Below are 24937 nucleotides of genomic sequence, written 5' to 3' on the forward strand. Positions count from 1 at the left end.
TTACAGATTAAAAAAAAAAGGGGCCTTTTGGGTGTGATTAAACATTAAAAAATCATTAAAATATGTATTGATTCGTTGATTCAATATGTGTCGAATGATAACTCTGCCCCAGGCACAATTCCAGGTCATGGGTGATAGCCTACAGGAAGAAAAGTGCTGGAAACATACTAGGGATTTGAAAAATTGTCAAACTTCCCTCTACATCAGCTACTGGAGGTGATAGGGAGGGAGATGAGCGCTGTTGATAAATTACAACATTTTGCTGCGCATGTAGTTTAATTAGGATCTTAGTTCAGAGGTGTATTCAAATGTGTAAACAGAAATCTCTGAACCGAAAACATCTTGAGTAATCTCAAAGAATGCACTTGCTCAAACTCGTATAGAGCCTGATTCCCTAAAAATGATTTCCCAGTCTAAGAAGGCTGACTAATTAAAAATGGTATATCTGCGTAAAAAGTATTAGTTTTGGTTGTAAGCAACAGAAACCGGTGCCAGATAGCTGAGTGGGGGAGGCAGAGGAAGATTTATTCTAAGGCTGTAACAGTTTTCTCAGGAAATCCAAGGACGAGAATACAGCTGAACCTTAGGAATAAAATAAACGAAGACCTTGCTGTCAAAATCTCCTCTGTCTGTTTTCTCTTGTCTGTGTGTTGACTTCATTCTCTCCATTTGCAGACGGCCTTTCCCAGCTCTGCCCTTAAGCTGGTGGGAAACCATGGCCATGGAAAGCCTCCTTTTTCGTTTGATACAGACCCTCAAGCCAAACAGATGGAGACCATCACTCAAGGTAAGAACTCCCATTTCTCTGACCCGTATGGGGTTACAAGATCACCTCGGACCAGTCACCTGAGACTGGGGGGGGGGGTGGGGTCATATTCTAGAACTGGACCGCCAGGAGCTCAGGGGTGGTTGGAAGTGGAGAAGGTAGGCCTTATGAAGGGGTGACTGAAAGGTCTTGGTGAGAAACTGTGCAGTCAACAGAGTAGTTGTCCACAGAAGTTAAAGCTATTTTGTCTACCTGTATTCATTTTACATTTAAAAAATTTGTGTGAAAAAATCTGGCAGTAAACTGGGATTGGCAAACTATGGTTTGCAGGCCACATCTGGCCTGTGGCCTGTTTTTGAAACTGCCTGTGAACAACATTTAAAAAGTATTGTTAAAAGGGGTGCCTAGGTAGCGCAGTCAGTTAAGCATCCGACTCTTAACCTTGACTCAGGTCATGATTTTGCAGTTTGTGAGTTTGAGCCCCACATCAGGTTCTGCGCTGATGGTGTGGAGCCTGCTTGGCATTATCTCTGCCCCTTCTCTCTCTCTGCCCCTACCCAACTCATGCTTGCGTGCTCTCTCTCTCTCTCTCTCAAAATAAACTTAAAAAAATAAAATGAAAACACAATTTGCTTTCTAAAAGTAAACGGGAACATTGATATTATAGCAATTTTAATGTTTCAAAATTAAATTTAAAACATAGATTTTTTTAATACTTATTTATGAGAGAGAGAGACAGTGTGCCAGCGGGGGAAGGGCAGAGAGAGAGGGAGACACAGAATCTGAAGCAGGCTCCAGGCTCTGAGCCATCAGCACAGAGCCCGACGCGGGGCTCGAACTCACAAACTGCGAGATCATGACCTGAGCCAAAGTCGGATGCTTAACCAACTGAGCCACCCAGGCGCCCCTGACCATACATGTTTTGATGCCACATAAATGCCATAGATGCCGCTTTGAGTGCTCATAGTTCTTAATCAACAGAATAGTACAATCTGAGTATTGTAAGTACGGACTAAAATCTAAACGAATAGAGTGCTCCACTCTACGTGATCACATTTTATCCAGAAACCATCCTGGTTTCAATCTCTCCCCTCTCATGTCCTCTCTTTCCCCTCGTATTTACATAAGCTTGTCTATACACCATCCACAAAGCCTTCGAGAGCATGTAAAGAGAAAAATGTATAGACACAATCTGTGTTTATCTGTAACCATATTTTACATCACATACTGCCTACAAAAAAATCACCCTTGTAATATTTTTATCGGAAATAAAATCTAGGGGTGAAAAAGTATATCTTACTGACTTTATGGTACTTCATTTAACACCTACAGTACAAAGCCCCATTTGGAAAAGATCTTTCTGAAAGAGGGGTTATCTCATCAATCAAGCACTTCCTGTGTATGTATTGTAAATAATAAATGTATGCCACATGTGTGGCTGGAGGAACAGGGAAAAAACTCTATTGGCATGCTGAGGAAATACAGCTAAAATAACTCCTACCAACCCAGTTCATTCCACTCAGCAAAAATTGGCCAAGCCAAATTCATCAATATTGATTTCAGGTTTCATCAGCAGGGAGTTTTTGAGCAAGACTCTCTTAGTTACATTTTCCATTTGACATTTCTCATTAGACTCAAAGTGTTCACTGTGTATAAGTCTTTTCATGTAACTCAAAACTGAACTCATCAAGCAACCTTTCCAACAGAAAGAAGGAGTAGATGCATTTGCTTCTTGAAAAAGTAAATTTCTCTCTTTAGACAGTTGTCCTCTGTCAACCCAGAATCCTGGCTTCCTCATCATTCTTTCTTTTGGAGTTAAAGTTTTATTTGTTTGTTTTTGTTTTTCATCAGTCACAAAGAAAGGTAATGTCTCTTGGCAGAGCAATATTGGAAATATCACGTGGCACTGATTCTGAGGAATCCCTCTGCTGGCTGTTTAAGGGAATATAATACTCTCGTCAGGGCTTTTGGAGTAAACCTCATTCTGTTCTCTTGGCTCCAGAATCTAGATCTGTTTGTACCTCTAAATGACTCTTGTTTTTCTGGAGCTCTCCATGTCCATAGGATGAAGAATAAATCACCAAGTAGTGCTCATGTGTTGAGATGGATGTTAAGTCAGGTTATATGTTATGCTCATCTTCCTGTTTTATACCCTCCTGACTCCTGCCTTTCTCCTAAGCAGTCCCCATAGTTGTTGTTTTGTACTCAGAATAAGTATTAGAAAAGAAGCAATAGTAAACTGAGAAATCTAACTCCTTAAAAAGGTGGAATATTTTAAAAACTTACTTTACTTTAATGACAAAGATAACTTCTGTGTTTACAGTCATTCACCCCTCTCTGTTAAGAAGTCTATGTACATTGTTCCTGCCCCTTGGGACGTGGAGGTAGGCACTTGATCCAAATTAGGCCAGGTAGCTTTTTTGGATCCTGAAAATGTGAACCATGGACTGGAATGGTCAGGAGGCCATGACTCCTTGGAGGCACGCTAGGAGTAAATTAGCTCATTAGAGAGAACTTCTGCATAGTTATCGAGACTCTAGGGATGTACTGGTGTCTATCTGTCTCAAGGCTTCACTGTTCAACTGTTTCTTTGGTTTCAATGAATTACCTTCTGCTTGAATTTCTCAGAATTGATTTCTGTGGCTTGAAACAAACACAGATATACTTATCTTATAGTAACTGGTTGCACATACAATATAATCAATTTATGACTTATTTCAATATTTTAGTATGAATAAAAATATTTTCATGTTTTTATTTGTTGGGAATGGAAAGAATGGAGTGGTTGTTTGTGTAAATATTCATGAACTGAAAATGATTGTATGGTTCAAGTTGTCACGCACTTTACTGGGGCTGGGTCTTTTGCAACTGTAGAACACTTCCAATCAAAATCAGAATATTTTTAAGGTACAATTTGCTGAGATTTATGATGACTTTCATGCAAACCGGCAGAATTTGCACTTTGCAGCTCCTTAACATTCCCGGATCATTCTGAATCTGTAATCCGCTGCTCAGTAATTGGGATGGCTCTCGGTGCTGTATGTATGTTAACCTAGACTCAAAATCCTATGTAAGCAAACAGAGGAGTGTGACAGAAGGGTACGATTTGGGGTAAACCTCATGTATCCATCAATGAAACCTCATGTTTTTTGTTAGGGAGTTTACTTTCCACAAACAGTTGTTCATTTCCTTCTCTTTCACTGTACTTATATATGAGATGTGATTGCATGAAATATTCTTACGATAAGGTCTGTGTCTTACTCAGCTGTGTCCCTCATGCCACATGATTCTTGGTGCACAGGGGGTTGACACAATGAATGAATGAATGTTGAACAAATAAATATATATACCTGCTGTGTTTGTATATGTTTGTGTTTATATATTATAAAACACAAAGCATCACACTTCAATTGATGTATTACTTGAGGTCCAAAAAATTTTATGAAAAGAGAATTCTTGTCAGTTGAATTGAATTTGAAGTGGGCCAAGGTCAAGTGTTATTTTAAAGAGTTTCTTGATGACTCCTTTTATGGTGCAAATAATCATCTCCAGGGAATCCTTTTGGTAGTTTGGGTTGTCATGTCACAGCTTTGCTTATATCAAAGCACAGGGGTAAATACTTCTCATGTAGACCATGTAACTTACCTGAATGTGATTCTCGCTGCCCAGGGCTCAGGTTTGCATTTAGTAAAAATTAAGAGCAGGAGTCGGGGAGGTAGAGGAGCAGTCCACCCAGCAAGGGAGGGGCCTGCAGGGGATTTATTGATCAATTAGCAATCCATATCCAAAGCCAGATGGTAGGACCACCAGAGTTGCTTTAACTTTTCATCTTAATGTATTTATAGACCCACAGAACATGTTTCATAGTAAGGAAGTCTTAAAGCAAAATGGAAAGAATTTTAACATAGATTGTGGGTATTTTGACATGTAAAATCTAGCCACCACACTTAGTTATGTTTATCAGATTTGACTATATGTTTTACATAATTTGGATTCCTAGTTTTTTGTGTTCTCTCACAGTGGAAATGAATGTCCTAATTGTGAAACCTGGAGTCCCCTTTGAATCCCTCATAAAAATGAGGGTACTAGTCAAATGTATCCTACTTCAAAAAATAGGTTTGAAATCATTGCAGCCTTCTGTTAATAAGAAGATGCTAATTGAACCCAGTGGTTTAAAAGTACCACTGCATAGATATTTTGAGAGGGGATTTTAATTATCACAATATCCAGTGAGATTAAAAACGGGAAGTTCTTTTTAGGGAAATGGAAATGTGACCTATTTGCGAGGGAAACTTCAGAACATACAATGTTTTCCTGCCTCCTGTAGGAACATGACCTTTTGGAACCCTTTTACATGGATATCATTTATTCCTTTTAAATATTCCTTTTTTTTTCAAGCTTTTTGGTTTCATGCCCAACACCAATTAATGATGTCTCTGGAAAGATGAGGCACACTGAGTGATGGGGCCACATGCACTGCTGTGACCTAGAGATTGTTTTAATGACACATTGACACTCAGTGTAGAGATGAACCTTGTTGCTTTTGAAGGATGACATTCCCTCATGTCTGGGCAGAGTTTGGATAATCTTTGAGATTCCTGCCCTGAAGATTAAATTAAGATCCTAGAGCAACCTTTGGGAAGATCATTTTTATCGCTTGTAAATTAATGATTATATTCATTTCCTGGGGATGCCAAAGAAAATACCACAACCTGGGTGGCTTCAAGTGACCAAAATGGATTCGGTCACCGTGGTGGAGGCAGGAGGTCTGAAATTGAGGTGAGGACAGGGTGTGTTCCTTCAGAGGGCCTGGAGGGAGAGTCTTCTCTGTGCCTCTCTCCTAGCTTCTGGTTGTTGATGGCAATCCTTGGTGGCTTTTGGCATGCAGCCTCATAACTCCAATCTCTCTGTCCTTATTTGACATTCTCCCTGGGTCTTCATACTGTCTTCTTTTAGAGACACCGGCCATATTGCATTAAGGACTCAACCCTACTCCAGGATGACTTCATCTTAACTAATTACATCTGCCATGACCCTCTTTCCACAAAAGATCACAATGTGATGTACTGGGGCTTAGGACTTCAGCATATCTTTTTTTTTTTTTTTTCTAAGCTTATTTATTTATTTTGAGAGAGAGAGAGAGAGAGAGAGAGAGAACCCGTGTGTTCAAGTATGCAAGTCGGGGAGGGGCAGAGAGAGGGAGAGAGAATCCCCAGAAGGCTCAACACACTGTCAGTGCAGAGCCTGACATGGGACTCAATCCCATGAACTGGGGGGTCTTGACCTGAGCCGAAATCAAGTCTGATGCTTAACTGACTGAGCCACCCAGTTGTCCCCAGCATATCTTTTGAATTGACAGAATTCAACCCACAACACTAATTATTTGTAGTGATTTTTAAAATATTTTTTAATGTTGGTGTATTTTTGAGAGAGAAAGGGAGCGTGAGAGAGAGAGAGAGTGAGCACAAGTGGGGGAGGGGCAGAAAGAAAGAGGGAGACACAGAATCTGAAGCAGGATGCAGGCTCTGAGCTATCAGCACAGCGCCCAAAGCAGAGCTTGAACCCACAAACAGTGAGATCATGACCTGAGTTGGGTCAGTCAGTCAAGTCGGATGCTTAACTGACCGAGTCACCCAGGTGCCCCTGTAATGATTTTTTAAAGAAGTGAGAGATTGCTTTTTGATCTATTATGGGAGTATAATTGCTTGATACCTTGGAGTCCAGGAATGGGGGCTGAGTATCTCTTCGCTAGCCCACTTTGGAGGTTTTCCATAGAAAGAAGAGAGCCTTTTAATGTACTCCAGGTACCTCCTTCAAGTTAAGTCTGCCTCACCAAAGACTTCCTGGAATCCTAGACATGGACACTGCACAAGGCCTAGAGGATGTCTTGTCCTGTGCTTTTCAAAGCAATGAGTCCTTCATCAAGCTTTTGGGGGCACTTAATTGTTAAATAGAGGAAGGCTGAGCTGCTTTCCTAGATGCAGTGGTGAAGATGACAGAGCCCATTATTCATCTGTTCCCTCAACTTAAAACCCTTGAGGCACCTCCATGGGCTTTGCTTTCGAATCAACTGATCATCTTTTTAGTAATTGAGATTCCCCAGTCCTCCCTCTTCCTAGACCTACTAAGTCAATTTCAAAGGTGGAAGATTACGAGTATGGACTGTGAGCACACAAACCCTTCATGATTATTAACGCTTACTAAGGTTTAACAGCCTTTTCCCTAAAAACTTCACAGAGCACAGTTAAAACCCCGTCTCTGATCCCCTTGGAGATGAAGAGACTGAGAAATGGACCAGCTGAGGACTGAAGGCCGCCAAGGCTGGAAACCATAGTTTACCCACCCTCTCCCATGCCCCTGGCGTCCAGCCTCTTTGCAAGTTCTATCCAAGAGGCAATTCTTTATTTTTTTTTTGTATTTAGAGTAGGGGAGAAACTCCACCTCTGAACTCTTCCAGAACATTTCCCACACATTACTTATCAACAGAAGGTATTTATTTCTTTATTTTGAGGGTGAAAAGTAAATCTGTTACCCATGTTTTCACCTCATAGAACACTGTATTCTCCAGGGTCAGCATTTAGGCATCTTGTAAAAATCGATTTCCAAAAGCTAATGGTTTCATCGGGGAGGTGAGGATTTTGGTTCTCAGCCTTTTCTTCTAACTAATGGCTCAATAACAAGACTGAAGTCATTCGGGACCGAAAGGAATTTCCAATGATGAAGGAGCATCTTAATAAGAAATGAGTGGGATAGTGCCGTAACCCTGAAATCTTGGCACTTTCAGCCTTGTAAACCTGACGAAGTTCATGAAAGCAGCCTTTGTACCTCGCTTGGCACCACGTGCGAGTGAGATCCCAGATTTCTCATGAACTGAAGCGACAGGGGTGATGGATCTGATCGTGTGAGGTGACACACACCAGGCCTTGGAACTGCCTGTAAATGGAGGTCCCTTTTAGCATTCAGGATTGAAGCTTGGGCAGGCGAAGTCAAAGGAACTCCATTTCTTCCCCCCACCCCCCTTTTTGGTTGGTTGGTTGAGCCACGCATTGCAAATTGGAAGTGTTTGAGAGAAGGAGGACTATATTTCCACTAAGTATAGGTGTAACTTGAGTTTGTAGCAGAAGGTGAAATAAGACAGGACCATCAAACCTCATGATTTTCAACAGTTGGAATCCTCTTTTGCATCCTGCTGGGATGTGTGTGTACCGGCTTAGTGCTAGGGAATTAGTGAATGTTTCCATGCTGTAGCTCTTTTTACATTTCTTGCTTGTTGAGAAATGGCCCATTGTTCTCATGGAATATGGGCCAATTCTTTTAAGATTCAACATCGTACCAGGTCGCGGTAGCTGCCCACGTGCCTATTTCTAAAGAAGCAGTTGTTCTCATAGGGTCTGGGCATGAGCTAGAGAGAAAGGTTTTCTTTTTATCTTCCTGCCTGAAACAAATAAAGCTGCACTCTTCTGATAGCAGTGCCACCTGGCACCCTCTCAGAGACGGATGTTCCGCTTGATGACCCATTTGTGACACAGAGAACAGAACTGCTCCGTGTCTCGAGACGCTCTTGTCCACATGGTGAGCGCGCTTCTCTGTGGGCAGGCGTCTAACGGGTAGCAGCACTGGCTACATAATTTATGGGGCTCCCTGTTCAAAAAGCAGGAAACAGTTGTCACTAAAAGAACTAAAACAGAACGCTTTTCCTTTCCTTCCATGGGTTTTCTCTTGATAAGTCATGTTCTTTTTGATTTGCTATTGAACATCATCTTAAGTAAAGTAAAATGCAATTTTAAATTATTTGCATGAGTTTTACCAGTTCTATTGTCCAATGTCAGTTTTAAATGTAAATTTGTGAGCATTTAACTCAGATGCAGAATCACTGAAATTGCCCAGTGCATATGTGGGAGCCCCCGTGTGCATCTGTCTTTCATTCTTACCAGAACAGTGGGACTGGTGCGTGATACTAACTCAGTTGTTTTTGATTCACCTGCATTGTACTAACAAATTCCACCTGTGCTCACTGGAGAGGCAGGAAGAATTGAAAGGAAAAGGAGTAATGGGCTGCCCTAATCTTGCCTTTTTCTGTGCCTCCATTTTCAGCATAAGCGTTTGGCAATCCAGGAAAGTTGCTTGGGTATGAAAATATGGATAGTATTCCTTGGGAGTTCTTGTTTCTTCGAATACCATTGCATTCTTTCTGTGCTTGAAGCAAATTCTGAAGAGGAGAGAAAAACATGGCCTCTCTGAGGTGTCCCTGTGGCTACTTACGCAGTTGTGGACTTAACACACGTATATGAAACTCGCTCGGAGTGTCACTGGACTCCCATGCAGTACAAGTCCACCAGAATTGTGTGCTTATAGGGCAGTGCAAATGCTTTATGTGACTGAGACAGAATGCATATTTCCCAGATCTCTTCTCTGCTCAGATGCCTGCTCCGTTGTCCTATGATAACTCAGTTACAAAACAAGTTCAGAGAAAAAACTATAGGAATTTCAAGATGGTGACAGTAGAGCTTTATGCCAAGTATGGGGCCCTTCTGAGGGCAGGGACTTCTGTGACTGCATCGGTCACACCTCCACGAAGCTAGCCTTGATGGGAAATGAGAATCAGAGAGTGTTTGGCAAGCATGAAATAAATACCAAAGATTTTTGGAGACCTTAAGTGACCACTGTGGAGAGTTAAGACCAGGACAAGTCCTGGCACAAATAACATTGAAGTCTCAGCTCAGATGTCACCTTCTCAGGGAGGTTTTCTGTGACCACTCAATCTAAAGCAACTCTCCTCAGTCATTCTTTATTATGGCAGTGGTTCTCCAATGTTATTGTCTTTGCTGGGTCCTGTGTCTAAAGTGTCTGACTGGAAAGTCTTGAGGGAAGCCTGAGAGTTTGTTTTTCTAATGAGTTCCCAGGAGACACTGATACTGCTGATTCAGAGACCAAACTTTGAGAACAACGACTCTATTTCATTACTCTGCTTTATTTTTCCTACAGAAAACATCTGGAAGTTGTATTTGTATTTATTTGCTTGTTTATTGTCTGTTTCCACCACATGAAATTAAGTTCAAGAAGAGCAGAAATTTAGTCTCTTATGTTCACTACTATACTTTAGGGCTTGGAGTATGCGTAACTTGTGATAGGTCCTCAGTAACTATTTATTCAGTCCAGACGTGAATACATGACTTGAAGCTTAGTGAGTGAGAGGTTATTAGAGGGTGGCGATTGGGGTAGGGTTGGACCAAAGAAACACTTGTACCTATGCCCAGGTAGAAGGTGTTGCTGGTCACATTTGCTTCTAGGCAAATAAAATGCAAAGTTGCAAATCTAGGGGCAGGGAGCAGTAATCCTGAAACATAATGTTAGGGAACCCAACTGGATAATTTAAATGGTGGAAATAGAAGGAGCATTATAATTTCCTTTCAGGCTTGTGTATTTGGCCATGGCTATAACAGAATGGTATGCAAGGGTCCCTCTTGGCCATAGGTGGATTCTAGAGGCTCAGCAGCTCTGTTGTGACAGATCCTTGTATGGCTTTTGGTTTACCAGAAACAAATGTTCAAGCTAGACCACATGTTATAAGCTCCCCAGCCTTACTACTGATGTGTTTATGAACTGAGATGAGCAAGGTGATTTTCCATGATAATCCCATGAAGTATGACCATGACTTTCCCAGATGTCCCATCTGGAGGCTGGAATACTCTGACTCTGCAGCCCCAGGCAAACCTGGAGACTTTCAGGGCTAGTGAGCTGGTGACACTGGTGACACCCCATACTTAAACATATAATCCTTGAGCCACTGAGCCGCCTCAGCCCTCCATGTCTTAGCAGTCATCCAGCAGTTTGGTCAGCGTCACCTGATCCTCTGTTCTCCCTGCATTTTTCTTTAAAAAATAGATTTTCATGTCATTTAGAATACCCCTTTCAGCTACCTTTCACATAGCTTTGACAGAAGTAGTTTCTGAGGCGAAAAGTTCCCAAAAGAGTCCCAAAAGCAGAAGGCAGCAACTAACTACGCATCAGGTCCAACAGGAGGAGGGAGAACCCACTCCACCACAGACACCTGAGTGTGTGTGGGACAGGAGTGGGCCCAGCGCTTGGCCACAGTCAGGGCAGGTCGCGGTGCTGGGCAGTCTGCAGAAGTGCTTCAGCCTCTTGGCAAGAAGTTCATGTTGATGGTTCTCAAACCCTGGTGTGTTAGAATGACTTCTGCCCCCAGCCTCTAGAGACTCTCAGGCACTGGTCTGGGGAAGGGTGCGTTACTCAGTGTGGTCTTTGTTAAGGAGTGCCACGGACTAGATGGCTTCTTCTGTAGACACTTGTTTACATCACAGCTCTGGGGCTGGAAGATGGAGATGAGGTGTCAGCAGGGGTCCCTGTCCTCTCCCTCCATCTTCATGTGGTCTGTCCTTTGTGCTTGTCTGTGTCCTAGCCTGCTCTGAAGAGGACGCGGGTCATGTTGGATTACGTCCCACTGGATCAGATTTAACCTTAATTACTTTTTTATTTTTTTATTTTTATTTTTTAACGTTTATTTATTTTTGAGACAGAGAGAGACAGAGCATGAACGGGGGAGGGGCAGAGAGAGAGACGGAGACACAGAATCGGAAGCAGGCTCCAGGCTCTGAGCCATCAGCCCAGAGCCCGACGCGGGGCTCGAACTCACGGACCACGAGATCGTGACCTGAGCTGAAGTCAGACGCTTAACCGACTGAGCCACCCAGGCGCCCCCTTAATTACTTTTTTAAAGACCCACTTATTAAGTAGTTATATTCTGAGGCACCGGAGGTTAGGACTTCAATGTAGGAATTTGGTGGGGACGCAATTTAGCCTGTAACAGGTAGAGCTCGGGGGAAGCTGTATTTCCAGCCCTGTCTCCAGGTCATTTTGATATAGCCAGGCTTGTGGCCAGTGTTTTGTGGCCACTGCAGACACCTGCTACATCTGGAGCCCTGTCCACTGGCACAGTGCTCATTTTTCTCCTTTGCAAATGAGACCTTCTCTGCCAAGCCAACTGATTTTCAATGGGATTGTAACAAATGCACTCCGGAAGGACTCGGTAACTCAATACTTTGCTGCCTGCAAATATAATCTGGGTTCACCTGTGGCTGGACTTTTGGGTGTCAACCCGGAGACATTTCATTTCCATTCCCCTATGTCCTCACAAGCAAAGCAGGTTTGGTATTTGTACGAAAATGTGAATCTGAAGACAGATTATGAGTAAAGCTTAGGGTGCTGGAAAATGGATCAGATGTAAACCTAATTGCCTATAATTTATTTTCTGTGGCTGCAATTTGGTCTGCTCTCCAAAAATCCTCATTAAATCTTAAACTTCAGGATATATCCCCCCATCCCCTAAGGAAGCAGTACAGCACTAATAAGCATTTGCCTGAAAAGTCAATCTTCAGTATATATTTCTCCCCAATAAGCCCTTCCTTTCTACCAACTGTCAAAACTGTCTGTACAAATGCAGATAACTCATCTATAGTGGGAGCCATTTTCTCTACATGTTTGTGTTTTGGGGTGGGGGTGTGGAGGTGAGGTGGGTTTCACTTTAAGAACATACTTTGCTTGCCATTTCTTGAGTTTATGAAGTGATAAATCTTGTCCCAAGTGGAGATAATATTTTCATTAGAATTTTGTGGGTCAAGAGCATTTTTTGAAACATGCCTTCTTGCATCCCAGGGTAGTGAGAACCATACATTTTCTCGTCTGATCCTGCTATATTGACAGCAGCAGCTTCAATATCACAACCTAAATACTAAACATAATTCACAATTTGTGTAGGAAACTAAGCTTCAGCCATCCTCAATTTCATTTTAGAACAGAAGAAGGCCTAGACACATGGGCTATACCATCCTTGTAGAGGGTTTGGAACAGTGTGGGGATGTTTTGTCGTCTTTAGAACATCTGGGGGTCATTCCTGGAATTTAATGGTGGGAAGCAGAGAAGTGAGACATCCCTACAATATTCAGAACAGTTTCACAGAACCAAAACTGATGCACCAAAAAATGCTTTTAATAACCCTTTTGAGAGGCACTGGTGGATATCAAAGAATGAGCTTTAGTAACAGCAAAGATGGAAGGAAAATTGATGTGGTGCCTCCCTTTACTGCTTCCAGCCCTGAAGACGGGCTAAATGGAAAGGCTGCCTTGGCCTGTTCCACCTAAATTGTTTGGGAAGTGAGCCAGTGCAGAACAAGTGAGCAGAGCGTGGCTGCCTTTCCCACAAGGGGGTCCTGCCTGGTCCGGGTTTTCTGCAGAACCTGTAAGCCGAGGCACTGCCCCTGAACTTTTGTGTGGCTGGACTAGGAGAGAGGCAAGGCCGCCTGAATGTACGTGCACCCCACCCACAGAGAAATGTGGTGAAGGCAAGTAAGAGGGACAGGAAGTATGGCACTGGGTGGCTAGAGGAACAAGTTCTAGAACTTGCCTGAAAGAACGGAAGAGTTGGCATGGATGGAATGAGGTGTGTGGATGGAATCAAAGAACTATTCTGCCTTCTCTTTTGAACTTTATATTATATCAATTCACTTAACTACATGACTTCCTCAGTTCCTCAGCATTGTCCTCAAAGGGTAGGGGTTTGTCTATGACTCAGTTTTTTTTTTTTTTTTAAAGAATTTCTCCTGCAATGGACTCTATTTTTACCCTTAAAATAAAGTCATGAACTTTTGGTTAATTCCACACACTGTCGCTTTTAATGACAGTGAATTTTTTTGTAAATTCACTTCGTTTCTGTCAGAGTTATTGTGCATGACCATTTAAAGCAACAATTGTCTTTGTAAGCATCCAGTTTGTTAATTGTAATAGGACACTCCACATACATTTTGAAAAGAATCCTTCCCAAAGGTGACAAAGTTGAAATTAAGATAATTTCTCCACTAATAAAAAGTATATATTATTTCTATAACTTTAGGCTCAAGAATATTCTTATTTTTGCAGTGGTGGATGGCTGGCGGTATGAGAACGACATTAATTACTTCTTATGGAAGCAGTTATTTCAGCTTAAAATGTTATAAATAAGGAATGTCAAAAACCTAAATATTATCAGAGATTTCTATTTTGTGTGTGTAGCTAACTCTGAATATTGTTTTTTTCCTTTGTTTAAAAAAATTTCTTTTAATGTTTATTCATTTTTGAGAGAGAGGGAGAGACAGAACACAAGTCGGGGAGGGGTCGAGAGAGAGGGAGACACAGAATCAGAAGCAGGCTCCAGGCTCTGAGCTGTCAGCACAGAGCGCAACGCGGGGCTCGAACCCATGGAACTGTGAGATCATGATTGGAGCCGAAGTCAGAGGCTTAATTGACTGAGCCACCTAGGCACCCCTATTTTTTTCCTTTGTGAAGAAAAAATGTTTTATTGGATCTAAATCTTTTGACCTCAAGAGGAATAAATACATTCAACTATTTAATTTCACAAACGTTTATCCTGAATCTAGCGTGTTTAAAGTAGTCTTCTGTGTGCATTGGAAATGTCAAAGTTAATAAGACATATACTTAACCCCTACCTGTTAGGGGATAGAGACATGAACTTCCATGGCTGGAATGTATGGCAGGCTGTGATCCACACTGCAGTAGACATATGGGGAAGAAATGAGTGCTGTGAGGTGGGCACTTAGTCAATGGATATGTATTCAGCATTGGTTAGCCAGAGTCTCTCCCAAGTAGTGGGAATACAGTGGCCAGCAAGGCAGATACTCTTCTTGCTCTTTTGGAGCATCTAGGGTACAGAGGGCATATGTGTCTAGAAGTGACTAATTCCGGCTGGGGTCATGAGGGGCAATAACACTGCAAAGACCATTTTTTGGGATTGGTTGGTAGGATCTCAACATGTAGAAATATCAAGGGAAAAGGATTCTGGACACAGAGCAGAAACTCAGAGAAGAGACTTTGGAGAGTGTATTTGGAAATGGAAAGTAAGTCCTAGACACTGGATTCAAGACAGTGGAGCTTGGGATGAGTGTAGAAAGATTCACTGGAAACGGTTTCCATGTTGTGAGAGATTCCTGGTGAGCACATTTTACTTACCATCTCATGAATCACAAAGTGACAAACATTTCTTAATGGCTGGAAGTATTTCCCATTAAATTTTGTAAGGCAAACGTTTTTCCCCCTTCCTGTTGTGGCCAGTCCTCAAAGGTTTGGAGAATTTTGACCAGGAGAATACTATGATCATATCTGAGACATAATAGTTGTGGCAATAGGGCTGTTTAAGAAATATCAGTAGTAGCCTGATCTGTCCCCTCTCAACCTCCAATTGACAGGCCAGGGTAGACCTATCATTCACAGGCATTAAGCAATAGGTAATCAACTTGGTGGTGTAGCAAGTAAATATGAATGGGGCCAATCAAAGTCTTGTTTTTGTGAACTTAATCTCTAAGATGGAAGTTTGCTAGTTAGCCATGTAACTGATTGCAAAAGGTGTCCAGGAAGTTGAGTCTGAACCAATAAAATTCAAAATTCTCTGTGAGCCTTGCCCACTCCCCAAAAAAGGGAGAAGCTGGTAATGAAGAGAAACTAGAAAGCTAGAAGAGAGAATTGGAAAGTGCCAGTAAATAGAGGAGGGCAGTCACTCTGTGTGAGAAGATGCCGTGACACCAAGAGCAAGTTAGGTTCATGGTCATGAGAGTGAGAGGCGATAGCTGGGAAACCCACCAGGGCAGGGTGTCTGTGTCTCAGTCTTTCGTGGATTGGGGGATGGGAGGTTTATGAAGAAGGAAAAGCTAATAGGACTCTGAGATTTCAAGACCGTGATTGGAAGGGTGGTGTTAGGTCTCAGGCATAAGGGAATTTTGTAGAAGCAGAAGGTGCTGACTTCTGGCTTGGACAAATCGGGTGGAGGTACTTATGGAATATCTATATGGAGAAATGCAGAGGTGAATGGCTTTGTGAATGTGTAACTTAGAAAAGAAATCAGTGAAGGTAAAGGCAGCCAGCATTTGTGGTAGTGCCTGTTATGTGACAGGCACTGTGCTAACTGCTCCCCATACCGGTGTTCGTGTAGTCACCAGCCTCTGGCAGGGCCGTGCCATTTACCTCTTTGTTCTGAAATCCATCCTCTGACCTTTTCTTGCTCTGTTCCACATTGAAGGAGACTGTCCTAGGCAACAACATTTCCAAGACTTCTCGGAAAATGGCGTCTGGCCAGGTTTGGCCAATGAGAGTCATGGTGGAAGGGAGGAGGGTAGGAGAAAGGTATTTCTCTCCTGTCTGCTTTTAGTTGTGTCTCTGGTTCTGGTAGCTGCTGTGTCTCTTCTGTGACATCTTCTCCCACTGGATAGAAAAAGAGAAGGAGGAAAACCCCATGTGTATGCTACGTTTGGCTGAATTTGCCTATAAAATAAAAAAGATGTATCAAGTAGTGATTTTACCCTTTCTTTGACAAAAAATACAGGCTGTTCAGGGCTGTTATACAAACTTTGCAGTCTCTTTAGGGACCTAGTCATGTATCTTTCTGCTTGGCCATCTCTGGCACCTGGTTTCTACTGTCAGGGTCTCCTCGGGATCCAAAGTGGCAGATGGGTCTCGGCCATCATATCTGTATTCTAGGCAGTAGGAATGAGGAAAGCAGAGAAGAAGAATTATTCCTTGCATTCCTCAGCTTAGATCATAATCACATGGCCACAAGAAGCTGAAAGGGAGGCTGAGGGTGTGGTAGGCATAATGTATGTAGCTGAAGTCAGGGCACTGTTACCAAGAAAGAGGAGGGAATGGACATTAGCACCCGGATGTCTCAATCTTGGCTCTGAGGTAAATACTATCCTCGTTTGAAAGGTATACAGTGGTTCTAGAGAGCTTCAGAAGGGCCCGTAAGTTGTCTGAAGTAATGCCAGCATTTCACTCCACGCCTGTCTGACTCCCACATTCCTAAGCTTTTGCCTATACTAAGGTTAGGGCTGGAGTGGTCAAGGCATCCACCCCATGGAGCAGGTGGTTCAAGCCTGAGCGACAGTGTGATTTCCCAGGCAGAATACAGAAATAAAAGCAGAGGGGACAAGGGGAGAAATAAAGAAACAAGGGGCTAGGGAAAGCCTGGAGTCAGAGGTGGAAGATGAATAGCCATTTGGGGAAAACAGGATGGAAGGGAAGGGAAGGAAGCCAGGGAACCGAGGTGCAGAGCAGCCAAAGAAGGTGCAGGCAGAGTCAGCAGTATGCTACCATGGAGACACATTGGCCTTGGAGTCAGGGAATTTGGGTCTGCATCTCAGCTCTGTCATTTTCTGATGACATGACCTTGGATAGTTCTTCCATGGCCTGAACTTGATTGCTCTCACTTCCTGGTACACAGAAACACACCCAGGTCATTGCTGGAGAATGTCAGGGCAGTTTCTTCTTAAATAAGGACACAAGTAATATTAGTGGGGGTGTGGCACGGGTTATCCACCCCAAGTGAAGGCACTGCATGCTCAATTCCTGCTCTTTTAATAGTTTCCACTACGTTGGATGTGGCCTAGGGCTATGAGTTGCAGTTTATGGAGCATGTCTTAATTCTGGATCACTATTTGTACCTTGTTTACAAAACAAGTGTGGAATAGCCAAAGGCATGGAGAGGTCAAGCCATTTCCTCCTCTGTGATTTGCAGCTCAATCCAGCAGAATGTGCCCTGCCCTAGAGTGGGACCTTGATGCTGGGTAAACAGCCGTCCATCTCTCTCCCTGTTCTCCTCTCTTTTTGGACGCCTCTGCCACTGGACTTGACTTGCAGGTCCTTTCCTATGCCTTGGGAGGTGTTGTTATTGCATTGGCCCTCTCTGTGATATTGTGCAGTGCTCTGCACATTTATAGCTTGCATAAATATTGAATAATAATAAATAACTACAAGGGAGGAAGAATATTACAGGCTGGGGAGAGTGAAAGATGCTGAACTCATTATTGGAGGGCCAATCTCGGGCCTCTTGGCTATCTCCTTCAAAGAGATTTGTTTGCCAGCTGTGTTGAGAAATATACTTTCCATATGATGAGCCCATAGAAGCAGCCAGTTTCCCTACAGAGCTCTTTCAGAGTGGCCCCAGGAGGGCCCACAGAATCGTTAATGGTGTTTCAGAGAGGATAACCCCTTACGCCTCCTTGGCAACTGGGTTAGAGGAAAGCCCTGGGGAGAATGGCTGTAGCAAGATGATGAAATTAGAGGAAGGGGATAGATTCTTTTTACTTTGTTTTATTTTCTGATTCCATGTGCAAACAGGGCAGCCTTCCAACCATTTTATAGATGCATCATCGACTGAGAAAGTCACTTGCTTTTCACTTCACCATGATCTTGGCTCGAGAAGGGCATTTCTCGTTTAATACGTAATCCAGGTTCCGTGTGTCAATCAGATGCTATCTCCTCCATCTCAAGAACTGGTTCTCCTGTTTGGTGTTTACAAACCAGTTAAGAGAGACAACTGAATTCTTAAATTTAAGTGCGGTGAGATATTGAGTAAATATTTACAGAGCTGGGAGATTGGAGGAACTATAATAACAATAAAAAAACAGTATGCAAACCAGTTGGACTCACATTTTTTTATGGTTCTGACTGGCTGCAGCCAAGCCCAGTGAAGGGGGTGTTTAGTAAATAAAACTAATGCCTTCTTTATAGCATGATCAGTATCTGCATGTTGTACTGAAAACGTTTCCATCGCTGGTGAACAAATTGGTGTCATTCTCTCGGAATATCTCATATGTCCGCTTTGGGATGGGAATGAGTTTCTTCCCTAATCTGGAATAAATAAGAATGAGCATTTGCCTTGCCCATACATCCCCTAGTCTTATTTCTTGATGGACCCTCATGATAGTCCCCCTGTGGGTGAAACACAGTGGGGCCATGGAGGAAGCAGCAACTGGCCCGGACAAGTCAAAAACAGGAGATAAAAGTGGATGGAAAAGGCATTTTTATGAACAGCAGCTCAGTGAGCATCTTCTTAGATATCAGGTCTCTGGAAGCTTACATGTGGGTTTGACTTCCCATTGGTAGCTGACATATACATATATATATATATATATATATATATGTATATATATACATATATATGTACACACACACATATATACATATATATGTGTGTGTATACATATATATGTATGTATATATATGTGTGTGTGTGTGTGTGTATATATATATTTTAACCCCCATCATGACACTTAAGGCAAGATTTACTGAAGTCTTTGGAGAAATATATATTATATATATATATGTATATATATTATATACATATATTATATATACATATATATGTATATATATTATATATATATAATATATATACATATATATATATATATATATAATATAGGTTCTTAGCCTACCTTGATGGTATGGTGGAATTTATTGCACCTCCTTCTCCAAGGTACATTCAACCTCTTGGGATCTCTTCTAAAATCATTGCAAGTCCCTCTGGTCTTCTTGTGGACTCCCAATATCTCTTCTTTTTCCTTTCCATTCCTTTCCACCATTGATGAATCCTTCAACATTAGCCCTTCACCAAAATGAGCATCAGTTACCATTTCATATTTTGTATGTTTCATCTTACTGTTTAATGTCTATTCCTAGCCACAAAATAGCAGATCCCGTAAGATCTTTGTCACTTGCACTGGATGTTTATTAATTAAAAAACACTGAGGAAAAAACTCATACTAAATTTGCCAGACCAAGAAAAGGGAAGACCATTTGAAAATGGTGGGAAGTTCTTCCATTTATATCTTGGATCTCTGCTTTGTTTGGTTACTGTTCTTTATCAATTATTTATAAAACTGGGATTTGCCAAGCACTGAGGTTCAGGGAAGTTTCCTCATGCGTCTGTGTTCCAGAACCTAAATTAAGTGTCTTACCATTTCAAGCAAGGAAGGGAACAGACATGGAAGAATGACACAATGTAACGAGTATGCCAAGCAAAGTGAATTAATAGAGGGGAGACCTACCAGAAAATACCTAGCAGGTTTGTTATTTGGCAACATGCTACCTCACGTGCAATGACCATATTCTCTGTACAAGTTACTGGTGCCACGACGCATCCACACATAGCCAGGTGTCAGTTTTACACTGATTGTGATTTTTTTAAAGTTTATTTATTTATTTTGAAAGAGGGGTGGGACGAGATGGCAGGGGAAGGGCAGAGAGAGAGAGAGGGAGAGAGAATCCCAATCAGGGTCCACACTGACAGTGCAGAGTTTGAAATAGGGCTTGAACTCATGAACCGTGAGATCATGACCAAAAGTCAGACCAAGCCGAAACCAAGAGTCGGACACTTAACTGATTGAGCCACCCAGGCACCCTGATTGTGATTTTTAAATCAAATAAGAGGTTGGAGACACTGCTCTGTTAACACTCACTCTTTTGATCATAAGTGCAAGCTTTTGCCAGTTAGTCTGGGTTGGGTTACAAATCTAGAAAAATTTCAGCAATTATATATTCAGATATGCCTTTTTATATTTTCTCCTGGAGACATACTAGAGTTCGGTTTAAGATACTCAGTATTTGCTGTATGTGTTATTTCCCATTTTCACTTCTTTATCTTTGTGCGCTGTATCTTCCGGTTTACTAATTATTTCTTTAATTATGTCTACTTTCCTGTTTTAAAAATTTAAATGATAAGATTTCTCTTCATGAATTTGTTACCACATGCTTTGGTGTTATAATCTCCTCTTTTCATTTTATGGATACACCTCTCCTTTTGAAGATCTCAGAAATCCATACTTGGAAGTCTTTTTAAATTGCTTTGTAATTACTTTCTTGGCTGTCACTTTTCTTGGTTATGGTTTGCTAACTATGTTTCCCAGTGCTAGAATTTTTTTGTGTACTTTGTAAATTTTGTTTGAAAGTTACCGTAAGTGGTTTTTTGTTTTTTTGGTTTTTTTTGAGTTACCCCTATACTCATGCCTTCCCTCAGAGGGTCCTAATGATGACTCAGCTGGTGCTCAATGAGACACAGCTCAGAAGCAGAAGCAGATCTGACTTATTAGATTTGAGTACTTACCCTGCAGGAATATCACCTTTCTGGGCTATTAGCCAGAGCAGGGCACTCCCGGTTCCTGGTTTTGAGGGTTTATCTTTTTCCTCCCTTTTCTATAGGCTGTAACCCCGTGAAGTACCCCATCTTGACCTTATAGGGCAGATGTCTACAATGTTCAGGCATGTTTGATCTCTATTCTTGATGGAATTTTCTCATTTGTAGCTTTAGTTTATTGCCATTTCTTTGTTGCCTTGATTTGGAATTTTAGTCCCCTCTTGTGACTTGTTGTTGTTTTCGTGTGTGTGTGTGTGTGTGTGTGTGTGTGTGTGTGTGTGTGTACATATGTACGTACATGTATGTTTACAGTGAAGTAGTGGGTAAAAAAGGGTCTCATTCAGTTACATGATTTTTCCTCCTTTTCTCATTTTTAGCCATTAAAGGTAGTAAGGTAATCATTTTTCTGAGTACTTAATGACAAATCTGAACGTCAATTTAAGTAGAAGATAAAAGACTTGGAGATCGTATGACCTGTTCAAAGTTGGATATTAAGTAGGTGTAAAAGTCAGCATTTTGTATGCACTAGGTTTCTGGCCTCTTAGAATACTGAGTATACTCATTAATAGTCCCCCAAATTTTATTATAAGTTTTCCTGTTTTGGATAACAAATACTCGGATGAGTCACTGCTGGATCCATTATATCTTGGACCGGATTCATTCTTTGTGAGATGGTGAGGATGCTTCCTATAAGTCCTATAACATAATGATGAATATAACAGCAACAGTGTGTTAAGTGAGTGTGGCTCAATGAGTTCGTGACACCGTATGTGCTGTGCTTTCCTGTTCTTTTGTCACTGGCCTGCTTATGCTCCCTTGCTTGCTGTGAAAAATCATCTCTAGTAGCAGGACTCCATTGAAAAACTTGGACTAGGTAAAAGAAATTGAGTCCATGCCATTTTAAACTTTGCAAGATAACTTCCTCCATCCAGTTCAGTGCCCTGAAATGATTGAGTCAGATATGCGATACATATGAGGGAGGGTGAGGTCCTTCAGTTTGAGGGGAATCACAGAGAGAGAGCGAATTGAATTGTGAAGTGTGAACTTTGTTTTTGGAACTTCCAGGCTACTTCCCATCCCCTCCCTTTTCTTCCCTGAATATACACCTCTGAGCCTCAGGGTTCAGTTCACATCCCTCATTCTGTTTAAAAGGTGGTCCTGGTAGTGTTATTTAAAACAAATGCTGGGAAGATGTGGAGCCCTTCCATCAGCAAAGGTCTGAATTCTGGAGTATAATCTGGCTCCTGTCTACCCGTTTATTATCATAAGGAGCTGCCCGCATTTCCTGAACTTTATGCTCTAAGAACGTAACTAAGCTCTCTGATAACTCTGTGTCTCCGCTCATACCCTGTCCTAAGACTTCGCTGCCGCTCTTCATGTCTCCGGAACAGTCCAGCAGGTACACATCTGCTCATCCTCCTGATGTGCCCTCACACAGGATTTTCTCTGTGAAGTTTTCTCTGATCCCACCAGGCCGATGGAGAGGCTCTGCCCCTGTGTACCTGGTACACACCTCTTCCTTGGCAGTCGCCGCTTGTAGAGTGTCTTTGCCTGTGTGTCTGGGCATTCTGAAGGACTGTGTTGTTTTATCTGTATTTCCCCAGGGCCGAAACACACACTAAAATTCTTGGAGGATTGTGCACCAGAGCCTCTAGAGAAATAGTTGTTGCGTTGCCATCAAAGCCGGAGACTCACCCTGGGACGAGAGTCGAGCAGGGTACCCTTGCCTCCACCTTTCCTTTTGTTCAGTCACCCGAATCCCAGTATCTCTGATTTGGGGCGTAACTTAGCATGGCACGTTGAACTTGAGACAGAGATGAAACTGGGTTGTTGATAAAATAGCAGCTGAAATTGGTCTTGACTTCCCTGAAATCTAATTTTCTGGAAAGAATAGCCAGTTTACCTCATTTGGTCAAATAGCTTCAGTGAGGTCATACTTCTTAAATGCTTACCAGATAGTGAAACGTTCAAGTTTGTTAGCAGGCAACATCTAAAAATTAACAAAAGAGCTTTTCTTTTCTTTTTTTTTTTTTAAGTTGTTGGAGCCTTTGGGATAAAAAATGTTCCTCCTCCAACTATTTCCAGCTCCACTCCTCTCTCTCCCTGCCAGTGTTGACAGTTAACTTGGTTGGGTTACATTTCAAAACACTGTGACAGGTGTGTGCTGTTTACTACATGGGTTTCTCCCAGTCTGTGTCCAAAGAGGATTATGGGTAACCAAACTCTGAATTTGGAAGAGGAATAGTGTGTCCCCAGATTCACCATTTAATGGTAATCCTTGTAGGACGGGGGCCAGGGCTGTGCTGTCCAGCTGCTCAGTTACATGGATGTCTCATCGCCTGCTCTGGAAAAGACTCCGGGAGCACAGATGTGTGGACAGCCCTCCTGTCAGTTTGGCACTGCTGGTGAGAGAGTTTAGGTAGCCCGACCTATGCTTCCCTGTGACATTTGCTGGAGGCGACTCGGAAATGTTGGCTTTTTTCTATAGTTGTGGATTTTTAGAGGAGCTCCCAGAGTGTGGAAGATAGTTGTATCTCCCTTTCTCTCACTTACTTCCTCATTTTTCTTTACTGATAATTGAGATATATTTATTGAGGAATATCCCGAGTTTTAAAAAACATGTTAAATTGGCTCTTTATGTTGTAATATTTTAAAGGTATGCTTCATGCATTAAAACAGATAGGTTAAATCCTGAAAGGACCCTAGAAATCACTGAGTTTTTCAGCTTCATCATACATAGGGAAGCAGAGCTTAGAGGGATGGTAACTTCTGAAATACCATCTGATACAATGTCATTCTGAAAGTGGGGTGTGGACTCAGGTCTCTCTTTTCAGGCCCTGGGGCTCTTTTTAGTGCACCAGGTAACTTGACATGTTTGTGGTCATGGAAAGTCTTAGATCATAGCCTCAGCGAAACAGCGACTCTTGATGAAAATATTTAATTAAATTAGTTTGTCTACATCAAAAACAAATGGAAATCAATCTGAACCTAGCTTCTGAGCATTCTAGAGCGTAGCTTACTTTTAGCTTCTATTGACTGTCTTTGCAACAACAAATATATCTGTAAAATAGCTAGGTAGTCTCAAGGAAAATATTACTAGTGGAAATAAATTTTTAAAACGCTTTTCTTCCACAAAAGGAATAAGGAAAATCGAAATGATGACTGTAAGCCTGGGAATATTCCATAGAGGAATATGACTGGAATGAGATTTTGTGGGTGATAATTACATTGTCTTATTTTCTGATAGAGTTCTAAAAATGAAAAAAATCATCAGTCTGAAACCTTTACACAGTATTTGTCAAATTCATCTATTTTTTTTTTTTTTAATTCAGAAAAGTCAATTCTTGATGGAGAGAAATCTCTAGACCTCAGAAGGCAGGTGTCACTCGGGTTAATTTTCTTTGTACTTTGCACAGGGCTACCCATGAGTGGTTCATTTAATATTTGGGTGTTTCCAAGGCTCGCTCCTTCCACCCTCCCTCCCTCCCTCTTTCTCTCTCTCTTCCTTTCTTCCTTTCTTTCTTTCTTTCTTTCTTTCTTTCTTTCTTTCTCTCTCTCTCTCTCTCTCTCTCTCTCTCTCTCTCTCTCAGCATTTTTATTTAGTTTTGAGACAGCACCAGCTGGGAGGGGCAGAGAGAGAGGGGGACAGAAGATCGAAGTTGGCTCTGTGCTGACAGCAGAGAGACAGATGTGGGGCTTGAACTCACGAATTGAGCTAAAGTTAGACGCTGAACCAACTGTGCCACCCAGGTGCCCCACTATGTTTCCTGAGTAAAGGGAGGAAGGGGATGACACTGGACTGGGTAGGGCTTTAGCAGTTGGAATCTTTTGTTCAAACAGAATAAGGAAGATTTCACTTCTGATACCCAGCCATAAGGCAAATACAAAATACTCTACAAGTCAGAAGATTTGGGCTTAATGCCTGTATCTGAGACTGACATATGTGCTAATCCCCTCAAAAGCTGTCACTCTGGGGGCACCTGGGTGGCGCAGTCGGTTGAGCGTCCGACTTCAGCCAGGTCACGATCTCGCGGTCCGTGAGTTCGAGCCCCGCGTCAGGCTCTGGGCTGATGGCTCAGAGCCTGGAGCCTGTTTCCGATTCTGTGTCTCCCTCTCTCTCTGCCCCTCCCCCGTTCATGCTCTGTCTCTCTCTGTCCCAAAAATAAATAAACGTTTGAAAAAAAAATTAAAAAAAAAAAA

The 24937-nt window shown here is 42.0% G+C and overlaps 1 long non-coding RNA gene across 1 annotated transcript in view; it reads left to right on the forward strand.

The window, feature by feature from the left end:
• Positions 1-679: 679 nt before the first annotated feature.
• The window catches only part of LOC121013679 (uncharacterized), a 179491-nt gene continuing 155233 nt past the window's right edge, over positions 680-24937 (forward strand). The window contains exon 1 of the long non-coding RNA XR_005782836.1: positions 680-787. This is a non-coding gene — a long non-coding RNA (uncharacterized LOC121013679). The remainder of the gene's footprint in view (positions 788-24937) is intronic.

Source organism: Herpailurus yagouaroundi, unplaced genomic scaffold, assembly GCF_014898765.1.
Source record: "Herpailurus yagouaroundi ecotype Mexico unplaced genomic scaffold, PumYag 199, whole genome shotgun sequence".
NCBI classification, from domain to species: Eukaryota; Metazoa; Chordata; class Mammalia; order Carnivora; family Felidae; genus Herpailurus; species Herpailurus yagouaroundi.